The sequence below is a fragment of the Bicyclus anynana genome, chromosome 13, assembly GCF_947172395.1.
Source record: "Bicyclus anynana chromosome 13, ilBicAnyn1.1, whole genome shotgun sequence".
Classification (NCBI taxonomy): Eukaryota; Metazoa; Arthropoda; class Insecta; order Lepidoptera; family Nymphalidae; genus Bicyclus; species Bicyclus anynana.
The window spans coordinates 1,720,835-1,733,629 of record NC_069095.1 but is presented as its reverse complement, the minus strand read 5'-3'; positions in this window follow the sequence as shown (position 1 = coordinate 1,733,629).

The following is a 12,795-nucleotide window of genomic DNA, read 5'->3' as shown; positions in this document are numbered from 1 at the left end:
GCAAATTAGAGAAGTAATATCTGGGTTTAATCATCTGACGATAGGCCTTATCCACAAATTTAAAATCTGTCTGAAGGACCAAATCTGGAAAAAGGAAATCTGTAGGAGAACGAAAATAATCGATGTAGCCCAAAGGATTAGCAAACTGATGTGGCAGATAGCGGGCCATATCTGTCTCAGAACAGATGGCCGGTGGGGCAGACGTGTTATTTAGTGGAGACCACGTACTAGCAAACGCAGTGTAGCTAGATGGTCTGGCGACATCAAGAAGGTAGTGGGAAGTGGCTGGATTATATGGAGGATAGTGTGTGGTGGCGCGCTCTCGGAAAGGCTTTTTTATTATAACTTGTTATAGGCCAATTATAAAGAACAAGAATCGATCTCCTGAAGTGGCATTGAGCGGGCCATATCCGTCGTAGAACAGATGACGTCGTAGGGCAGACGTTTTCTTTAGTAGAGACCACGTACCAGCAAGCGTACTTAGTGTAGTTAGATGGTCCGACGACATCAAGAAGGTAGTGGGAAATGGCTGGATTGGGAAGACGGAGGATCGTGTGTGGTGGCGCGCTCTCGGGAAGGCCTATGCCCAGCTATGGACGAATACAGGCTGTTGATATAATCATCATTAACATTGGCCTATTTTAATGGGCCAAGCTTTCTTATTTGGAAGGATATGGAGCTTAGATTACAACACTACTCCACTGTAGGCAGGATTAGGCTTTTTTATGAAAGTTAGGCTCGCGCTTGACTACGATGATGCATAAGGAAAGCAGTAATGCGGCTTAAGTTTAAGTTCGTTCGTTCGTTCAACCCATATTAGGCTCACTGCTGAGCTCGAGTCTCCTCTGAGAATGAGAGGGGTTAGGCCTTAGTCCACCATGTTGGCCCATTGCGGATTGGCGGACTTCACACACGCAGAAAATTGAGAAAATTCTCTGGTATGCAGGTTTCCTCACGATGTTTTCCTTCACCGATTGACACGTGATATTTAATTTCTTAAAATGCATACAACTGAAAAGTTAAAGGTGCATGCTCCGGAATCGGAGGCAGAGGTCATATCCACTGGGCTATCACGGCTCGGTAGAGAAGTAATATCTGGGTTTAATCATCTGACGATAGGCCTTATCCACAAATTCAAAGTCTCTCTGAAGGACCAAATCTGGAACAAGGAAATCTGTAGGAGAACAAAAATAATCGATGTAGCCCAAAGGATTAGCAAACTGATGTGGCAGATAGCGGGCCATATCTGTCTCAGAACAGATGGCCGGTGGGGCAGACGTGTTATTTAGTGGAGACCACGTACTAGCAAACGCAGTGTAGCTAGATGGTCTGGCGACATCAAGAAGGTAGTGGGAAGTGGTTGGATTAGGAATGCGGAGGATAGTGTGTGGTACCGCGCTCTCGAAAAGGCTTTTTTATTCTCTACAAGTTAGCCCTCGACTACAATCTCACCTGACGGTATATGATGATGCAATCCAAGATGGAAGCGGGCTAACTTGTTAAGAGTAGGATGGAATCCACACTCCTTTTGGTTTCTACACGACAGCCACGGCTATATGCCCAGTAGTGGACGAATACAGGCTGTTGATATACTCATAATTAATATTGGCCTCATCATTAATATGAAAGCTAGGCTCGCGCTTGACTACGATGATGCCTGATGGAAAGCAATGCGGTTTAAGTTGGATTAGTGGTTATTGGGAGTTGAAGCCACCGGAGGTCAAATAAAAGACTTGTGCACTGGTGGTGAACAGCAGATCACTTCAAATGAAAGGATAATGACAGATAATATGACACTTGAATGTGCGAGAGTGACAGTTTGTATAGACAATATCCACAGACAATAAAACCTTATCACTGACCACCACTGTACCATAGATATGTATTTTTGTAATATTCCAACAGTAGTGAATAAAAGTAATAACAGTTATGAGGAAAAATATAATTCAAGACGTACAAAGTCACAGGCTTTCGCTAGTAAAAAAAAAACAATTTTTGTACAAAACTTAGTACCCATTCTCACAAAACACATTCATAAATCAATAAGATAAATCACAAAGCAACTGTAGTATGATAATGTAACGGCATTAGTCAGTGTATGTCTAACCCCTATTTGCTTGGCCCCGATCGAGTCATGAGGCCTGACCTCAGCATAATGAAGGTTCAGTTCAAGGTCAGGATGAGTCAAATAAAGTGTGATCGATTCACGAGCTAATGAAATTACGAATTGACTCTTTCATGAGATGGATAGCGGTCATACGCTTCTGTGTGAAGAGTTTTTTAGTCTTATTTTAGAACTTTTGAAGGTATTAAGGTACTATTTTTTTAATGATAAATGTTTTCTCTGCAGTATAAAAAAATGCCTTGTTATAAAATTTTGACGGTCTTCGTGGTGCAGTGGTACGCGCGGTGGAAATACAAGATGGAGGTCCTAGGTTCGATCTCCGGCTGGGACTATTTAGGTTTTCTTAATTGGTCCTGGCTGATGGGAGGCTTCGGCTGTGGCTAGTCACCACCCTACCGATAAAGTCGGGGATCAAAACCAGGATCTCCGTCTTGTAAGTCTACTGCGCATATCACTGCGCTATGGAGGACGTCAAATTGTAGCCAAGGGTTAACTTTTAGGTACTTAATACTTAAGAATTATAAAAAAAAATATACTATCCAATCCAAATTCGACGTGGAATGTTATCAACAAATAAATGAAAATTCATTTATTTTATATAGTATAATAGTATATGAGCCAAATGCTCATCAGATGTAAATTAACAAAACCAACACCTATAACAGAAGATTACTTTGCAAGACAAAGTTTTAAGTAACATGTCCTACAATGTTTTGCTTTGTGCACGAGGTAATGTATATGTGGTGTAATTACTGACACATGCCAGTAATTACACCACCAATCAGATCCTTCAAAGCCATTGATCAAACCAATAGACAGTTACTTTCGCATTTATAATATTAATGTATGGACATAATTCGTGTCTTATTAAACCAACCAACAATACATGCTCGTAATATATGACAGCTATTAGGCCATTGTCTTCGTAATAGAGCTATTTATTCGTCGATGAAAGGAACAATACGGACAACATAATAAAGCCGTTTTACATCTAGCGATAGTGGGGCTTTGAACATGGCGGTTTCATAAGCGAAGCGGTAAAAAAGTAATAGATGTTGTTACAGCAAATGCGAGTACTTTAACAATTTTTTATCGAAAATAATCTTATAAGTCTAGATCATGAGAACTAGAGTGATGACATCCAGATTGATTAGATATAATTTACGGCTTAGTCTCTACGTGTATCTTAAGTTAGCAAAAGTGTTTGTTCTGTTTCTATTCCTTTACAGGTAAATTGTTGGAGTTTACTCCTTAGGAATCAATTTTTGATATATAGCCCCCGGTATGAAAAAAAATATGGACAGTAAAATTTGATAAACGAATGACAGCGTCACCTTTTTTGTGCGCACCTTTCACCGTGCGTCGGAGCTGACACACACTTTTTTTCCTGGTGCTTACACAATTTACTGTGTTTTGATTCAATATAGACCTCCTATCTCCATTCTTATATTTGATTCCTCCATTTTGGATTTGAAAACTTCAATATAGTTGAGATCCTAAAAGTTTGATTTTAATGTTACTTTCCTAAGGGTTGCCGCAAAGTTAAGTGTCTGACGACTAAGTAAATGATTTGTTATTTAAAAACAAGCTTTATATTTGGGAGGTCGAGGGTCTCTCTCCAGATTCTTGAAATCTACTACCTTGTAAAGCCACTAGAGTCCAAACTCAATTTGCTAAAGTTGGTACTTTCGTAGGTATACGAGTAGGTGCATATGCTAACAAACCTTCAGTTTTCATTGAGTAATGTCTAGCTATCGTAGGTTAATTCGTTCCGCTTGTTTCGTGGCTTCAAGCTGAATGGATTGACAGCGGGCGTGGATGCAGTGGGTCGCGAGATATGCATCGTGTGTAATCACGCTTGTGGGTCAGCTTTGTAGGCCGGCACGCCCCGTGTGATGCATTCTAGCTTAAGTGCTAGTCTGTTCTATTTCGGACTTGTTAGCAACACGAACCACTATACCACAGTAGATATATTACAAGCAGTATAATAACTCGGCCATATTTTTGAAATAAATACCTACAGCCGCGCGCTCCGTAAACATGTGATAGGGCTGCCCGCTTCCAGCATTTTAATTACATTTGCCAACTTTGTGTTTCCATTTAGTTATGTGATTGTAAATATACTTTTTTTTAAATAAACAAATAAAATACTTTGTAAATTGTAGTAAAATAGGAAGTGATCAATAAAATGCGTGTTGTTTTTTGATTGGTAGATTTAAATAAGGCTGATACTAATCAATGATCTTGAAGGACCTTCATATATTTATTTTGGTGATGCCATCTATCTATTACCACCACACTAGGTGACCAAATAATAAAAAATCGGTCAAGTGCGTGTCGGGCCACGCGCAGTGTAGGGTTCCGTAGATTATGTTAGCACTTTAACCCCTTATGTAATGTACAAAAATACCGATAACGATACCCCCACACTATAGAATAGACGATAAAAAATTGACCCTGACTTGGCATGTAGGGAAGGAACTACAAAAAACAAATTGAGATTGACCGGGTTCGCTAGTAGTTTAATAACAAAATCTGGATAGGTATATTAATATCAGCTGGCTCTTTACTTTTTTTATTCAAATACATTAAAGTATGAGCAACACAATAATGTTGTTAAATTCAAACAACTTCTTTACGTAACTTCTTTATTACCTTAAAATACAGGTATACAAAACTTACATGTCATAAGATTTAAATCTATGTATTACATAATAATCAAAGAAAACAACCTAAATGAAGAAGTTAATAAATAATTATTTAATAATATTATATTAACGTTTACGTCATTTACCTATTTACACAATTTTATCATTTAAGCATTTATTTATATATATATTTATTAAATTATGCCTTTAGAATACAAAATATTAATCAAACTTTATAAAAATAATAACTTTTTTCCTAGTCGTCATAATTAAAAAATCCAATACACTGCGTTCGTCACCGCGGCACAGTCGCGACGGTCTTCACCCCACGATCACCCCACGTACGAGCTGCGTAGGTATAGCTCGCGTTTCGACCTTTAGTATGAAGTCCAACTACTGCTTGTAATATATCTACTGTGACTATACACTGTTAATTATTGCACTGCTGAACAGTGCAACTATCGCACTGTGATGGCCAGTTTGCATAGTAATAACATAACGTAGTATCCCCTACTATTTATATTATAGGATACTAAAACAGTTACTAAAGCGTCATGGACATCGATTAGATTTGGTAAATTAGCTGGTCTTCCTCCCTCTCTCTCTTTCTCTCTTTATAGTCGTTCCTTAATTACTGAAGATCGTGGTCCTGGTATCCCTCGTCCCTTTATCCTCCTTTAGCTGGTTAGCCCATCGTGTTGGTGAGCGGCCCCTCGGTCTTTTCCCGTCAGTGATGCCTGTTATTATTAATTTACCTAAGCTGCAGTCACCACGCCGTAGGTATAATGTGCTCGATATACCCCAGTATGCGTTGGTAACATAAGGAGGAAAGCCTAACCTTGATTCCGAGCTGCGATAGAATAGACACGTTTGTGCGCTTGGCTGTCCAAGGTATTCTTAACACGCGCCTATTATAAATTAGATGGTAAGAAGAATAAATTGTTCCGTGATGAAGGTTTTGCCATGACAGTCTCTCTATATAAGTTTTTATTTTGTGTAAAATTCTGCATAAATCTCTTAACATAAAGAGAGTTACGTGACAGAGTTTTAGGTAATCATAATCATGGGTCACCTATCCAGTTATTACTTTACTTACTTTTAACTTAACATCGCTTAACCAGTGCGCATATTCGCTGTAAGTTCAAATCATCTCAGCTGGACTTGTTATTGTTACCAGATAAATTTAAAGGAAATAACAATTATATTATTAACATTTGATTGACTTCGTTGAAATACAAAAAAACTTTATACCTACTCTTACAGTATTAGTAAAAATGTACTTATGTTTTCCGTTTTGCCCTTTATATTATTTCATTCCTCCTTTCCGCTTTTCATCGCAATTTCCTTTATAAACGTTGATAACCGGCTTTGCATTCAACATCTTTGACTCGGAAACCTCAAGTCAAAGAAATAACAGAGACACCTTTTCAATATACGGTATACGGGAAATCAAGTATATCGGCTATGCAAAATGCGTCAAAGAAAACTTTATCCCCCTTGCACGGGAGACGCAGAGACTGTAACGAGCCAACAAAGCTGTAGAGAGTAAAGATCGGCTGACAGAATATGGCCCAAGTTACAAGCGAACCGCGGATTATTCAATATTAGTAGACGCCCGTGACTTCGTCTGCGTGGAATTCAGTTTTTCACAAATCCCGCGGGAACCACGTATTTTTCCGGGATGAAAAGTGTTAATCCAGATTAAAATTTATTTCCATTCCAAATTTCAGCCAAATCGCTTCGCCGCTGCGCAAAGGAGGAATAAACATACACACCTTAAACACAAATTTTCGCATTTCTTTATTAGTGTGAATGTGATTCACTCGACATCATTATTCATCTTTTTAACCCCGACGCAAAAAGAGAGGTGTTATAAGTTTGACATGTTTGTCTGTCTGTCTGTCAGTCTGTCTGTGGTACCATAGCTTTCTCTCCCTTGAGAGGCTTATAATAGTTGGTATATTGACACCGTGTTCGTCACTGGCATGACCGCGAGTCATTGACTATATCCGGTTGTCATAATATTAGTAACATCCGATAACAACACTGAATTATTTCATGTCAACAGTCTGTATCTGTAGGCTGTTGACATGCAGTCTTATATATCACAGAAATAATAAGTTTGTAACTTGTAACAAGTGTCAGGAAGAACAGAGCTATGCCCCGCAAACCCAAGTTCGCTCCGGACGAACCGCAGCTACCAGCTAAGCGTTTTATCGCTCAGTCGCAGTCAGAGTTGCGAATTTCGCGCCATGGCCCGCTCGCAATCCGCGCTGATAAAGTAAACATGCAACAATGCTGTAATTGTTGCTGGAAACTTAGCGCGGATAGCGGATAGCTGTTTGCGGATAGTCGCCCATTGTTAGTGTTATGTTGTTCTTATTTCGGTAGTTGAGTATTGCAGAAGCGTGTATTAACTTTTGGACTATTTTCTTGTTAACAATATAATATGAAATTTAATAAATTTAAATTGGTATTTTATTACTGTTTGTAGGTACTATAATTATTTATGTAATTTAAAGAAATTTCAGATGTTTATAATGGAAAACCATCACCTCTAACGTCGGCTAAAGACGGCCAAGTAAGTAATACTTCGCTCTCAACATTCTGCGTGTGCGTATGACCTAATAACGCATACATCGAAATTGGAGTAAATAATACAAAATATTAACATAAACTTGTTTTTAAACAATAAATCGTACGGAAGGCTTTTATCTAAATTGGAAGGTTTAAACTTAACCTAGGAAAATACGCTTACTGAGAAAATCCCGTTAATAAACCATAAAGTATAGTTGAAGTTTATTACAGACTGTTGCAAGCGCCGCAGCCGCAGTTATTAAATAAAGACAAAAATAAGCCCCTTAAAATTAAAATATTTGAATTTATTATTTTTTTTAAAGTTTGTTGATGACACTCTCATGATATGTGGGCGACGGGGGGAAAAACTGCACGGGTGCGAAATTGTGCGTGCGGTGAAGAGAGGTGCATCAGTCGTGGGTGACCATCGGGAGTGTTACGAACGAAGTAGCCAAGCTACAAACACAAAAAAAGGGACAATCTTTGACAATAAAATTTTTCCCCAAATTAAACATGTTTGTCAAACAATTGGATCGTCTGCAGCATTATAATTAAAAAGTCTAAACACGCAAGTTTGTAAAACATGTTTAATCACGGGATTCCTAAGCCTTCGCTTAAAGTATTTACTGAAGTAAATAAGCTTACCAAATTGTATCAGTAGTTTTGCTTACTGACCAAACAAAATTGGATTAGTGAAATGGAAAAATGCTAAATGAAAGATACATGCTCATGTATACAACACAAACATGTTTGTCGCAAAATGTTTGGCGCTGTATCGTATGTGGAAAATCAGCACTACGCAAATTTTGCGCTTTGCGGCGTTTACTCCAGTCTACGATTAACTTGAACAGTAGATGCGGTTTGCGTCAAGTATTGTCAAAGATAAATGCGGTGAGACGGCAAAGGAGTACATGAAAGAAACATGAGCATGTTAGCCGCAAAGCGCGCGCTTATATTTTCGCACTCGACCGCAAAGTTCTAAACAACGCTTTGTTATTCGGCGGTCCACGTGATTTGCGCGGAATGTGATGGTGCTGCGGTGAGTTCTGAAATTTGTGGCATTGAGGTGGATTTGCGTTAAAACTCTCCTGTATTTCAAAATTTTTTTCTAGTATAAATTATTTGAAAACAATTCCTTTACTTTTGCTTTTGCATTAAAATTTATTTGAGAATTTCCTTGAAATAGACCTCGTGAATGGTCTAGCTAAATTAATATATCTGTGGTGTCTCAATGATGTTATAATGAATGATAATTATTATTATATCATTGATTAAACAAAAATCGTGAGAAAACCTGCATACCAGAGAATTTCTTAATTATCTGCATGTGTGACGTCTGATGTGGACTATTAGCCTAACCCTTCATTCTGAGAGGAGACTCGAGCTCAGCAGTGAGCCGAATATGGGTTGTTATTATGATGAAACCAATTATAATCGGTTAAACTGTATCATCTGTTGTATTATTCGCTACAGTGTCTTTTAATCAAAAAATTAAGTTAACCAATTCTGTTTGTCATTAGGCCGTTATAAAAATTAATTAACTTTGTTCAGCTGCTAAGAAATGCAATATTGAATATAATAATAGACCATTATTTTTGCATTTAAAATGTATTAACAGAAAGATATTCCGCCTTGAAATTATGTACTAAATTTAAAATACGTAAAACCCATTAAAATTGATGTAGTTTCTTAAAAAATCATAGACAAAAAAGACAGAAAACAAGTTCTATAAAACACTTGACGATAAAAACACAGGTAGGATGTCCATTATTAAGTTATACTTTAAAACCAAATAAACTATGAATCAAGTAATCGAGAATTTAATTAAAAAACATCAATGCATTGAATAGGTAGTTACTGGTAGGCAAATACTTCAGAGCTAGTTTTTTCATTAAGCTGACTCAGTTAACTGGTATTCTCAGTAAAGGAATCTGACTTATTTTTATCTCTTTAGCGAAGCATTTATTGCGGTCAGCAGAATTAGGTCCCGAACGCCGGAGAATGCTATAAAATATCTCGATCACAACTTCTGAAGTTCCCTGTTTTTATTACTTCCACGATAGATAGATGATACGGTTCTGTTTCTAAGTGGATTTCGGCTGATGTGATTGTGAATACTTTTTTATCTGAACTAATGGTATTGTTTTGGGGAATTCTTCAACATTCTGTTATGCCTTGGAATATTGTTTGTCTTAACTTTGAGCAATCTGCGAAGCAAATTGAAGATTGGTCTGGAAAAGTCCGTCTTGCTTATTTTGTCTGAAATAAAATATGAAACTCGGTATATTTCTGAATTGGAAGAAGAATTTTACTCAGCAAATGTACTGTAATAGTATTTTTTCTACCTCAATATTTGATTGCTTATACTAGGAGTCTAATACAGGTTGTTTTGTGGAGACGCTGCTAATAAATCACCTAAAATGTAGTAAAAACCAATCTATACTAATATTATAAAGAGTAAAGTATAAAGGGGGTAATCTGTGGATCTTCTACACCGATTTCGAAATCCACATTATTTTTTAGTGTCATCTATACTAATATTATAAAGCTGAAGAGTTTGTTTGTTTGCTTGAACGCGCTAATCTCAGGAACTACTGGTCTGATTTACAAAATTCTCTCAGTGTTAGATATCCCATTTATCGAGAAAGGCTATAGGCTATATTTTACCCTCGTATTCTCACGGGACCGGAAACTACGCGGGTGAAACCACGGGGTGTCGGCTAGCAATAAATAAATAGTTAGGTTTATTAATCACCATCACTCATTTTCATTAGCATAAATAGTTATCGTTTTGCAAAACCAACAATTATATTCCTGCTACGCTAGCTATGTTGGGGATATGGACAATCCGAAGGATTATAAAACTTATTATCATTGAGATAGAGTTCAAATTCGCATGTGTTGATATGGTAATTCAATCTGGATTATTGCTGGTTTACAAGCGATCTGAATTGTCTATGTTAGGGTCGTAAATATAGATTTTCTTATTGTTGTGGTAGTAAAATTGTAGTGAAGGAGCTATGGGCCTTGGGTTGTTAAATAACTTATACAATACTGACATACTATTAAATGAGTACAAATAAATTTCGATTTTATTTTATTTATCGACAAGCACAAAAATGCAATCTCATCTGATTTTAAGTATCTTTGTTTGCAGTAGTAAATGGTTTCCAAATTTAATTGTACCTAGTTTTGTCATTTGGGTTTACCAATAACTGGAAACACAAAATGCTTTGTACATAATTTATTTCGATTAGGTGCGGTAACTAACTATTTTTCAGATAACTTTTAACACAACGTTCGATGTTTTATAACTGAACTGAACTATTCCAAATTTTTAATTATTCCCTTCCTTCCTTTCATAACCTTCATGAAATCCGTTTTGGTTTGAAGTTAGCAGTACTTCTTTACTTTTTCACTGCTCTTTTGATTTTCAATTTATTTGTTCATTGAATTAGTGAAGGCGATGAATGTTCTTTGTTTTAAAGGTTTTGATACAAATTTTTACATCAATCTCAAATCTCCAAGGTACGATTGTCACAATAAATAAAGCTCTCATCTTTCATGACTAGTTATTAAAATGTCAGACAGTTTTACAATTCCATTTATCATCGCCCTTATGAGCCCTCCCAAGTTCGGCTTACGGCTGGTACGAAGTTTCATATATTTATCGAAACAAAGTAGACAATCATTCCCTACTCCATAATCCGATCTTCGTGATTCTAGCCTGTAATCCTACTGACACTTATAAACACAATGGCTTATTCACTTATGTTATCTTTATTCCTGTGGCTTTAAGGTTCAATATAAATCAAATCGTGTTATTAGGTTAAATTGGTAATTGTCAGTTAGAGGCACAGATGTGCATCGAAATGTCTATCTTGATTTCTCGAACGGAATACGAATTTAATTTGCGTCCTTAGTAGGGGATGTCTATTGGGAAGCCAGTGGTGTCAGTTATCTATTTAGTCTGTCCTTAGTAATGACTTGCATGTCAAGTTACTACTCAATTGAGTGATTAGTTGTGTACCTACACTATATGAATCGACTGCTTCTTTGGTTCAATGATTTGCTTCATAGCTGCTTCCTTCTTTATCATCTTTTTACTGATTACGTATTTTTGAGCGCTGAGGTTGATTTTTTAACCGATTTTTATGTAAGTCCAGCGATATTTCCATCATTTATGGACCGACTTTAAAAATTCTTTTTTGTTTAGAAGGGTTTACTTCCAGGGTGGTCCCATTTTTTTCATGTCAGGATTTGATGATGGCATCCTGGAGAAATCGCGGGGAATTTTCAAAAATAGTAGAGACGGCTAGTGCGTTTGTTAGTGTTTCCATAAGATATTTTAAATCACTACAATTTTATGAAGTTCTGGAGTTGGTCTGATGATGGAGCCGAAATACAGACGATGGAACTCGTCAACGATTTACAGTAGTTACCTTTTGTTTGAGCTTGATTAATTTGTATTGATGAGATCTTTCCACCTAGATTTAGGGTAGATGTAGGGTTGTGACTGAATTAAGGGTCTGAAGATGAAGACGAAGGACAGTTAAGGGAACTCCTCGATGGTTCATAGTAGCCTTCTTGTTAAACTTAAGCTACATTGGAGCCTTGAGCGAGCTAAAGTTGTATTACAATCGTGCCTTGGACGATGTACCTAAGGAATAAAATTTGTCTTATTCTCCGATTAGATACAGATCTTGGCTTGTTTATTTGCGAGCCAGACTATGGAACGAACGAAGTATTGACGGCCTCCGTGGCGCAGTGCTATGAACGGTGGATTTACAAGACGGAGGTCCTGGGTTCGATCCCCGGCGGGGCCAATTGAGGTTTTTTTAATTCAGGTCCAGATATGTTTGGTGGGACTCTTCGGTCGTGGTTTGTTACCACCCTACTGGCAAAAAGACGTACCGCCAAGCAATTTAGCGTTCCGACACGATTTCGTGTAGAAATTGAAATGGCTGTGGATTTTCATCCTACGCCTAAACAAGTTAGCCCGCTTCCATCTTAGATTGCATCATCACTTACCATCAGGTGAGATTGCAGTCAAGGGCTAATTAATAATTTCTATATGTTTATGTTGCCTAAACTGCTAAATTGCCTACTCAATATTTATTTATTGCACGCTAATTATGTATGTAAGTGATTCTTAGGTAGATTTTATAATACCGAGTCGTTATTAAAACATTAGCGAGTGGTTTAATTTATTACTCGTAATTGTTATTAACAAGTTTTAGCTACTAAATACCTACTAAAGAAAAATATAATTAAATCTTGGTATTCTTATTGCTCATCAACTTTGTTAGATAATTATATGTATTTAATAAAATTAATTTACTGTAAAAAAATTTATACGGTAATTTCTTGAAGTCGGTTGCTTTAAAATTTATAATTACGTACTTACGTTCTAAAAACTATAAATAATGAATAAACTTTATAACA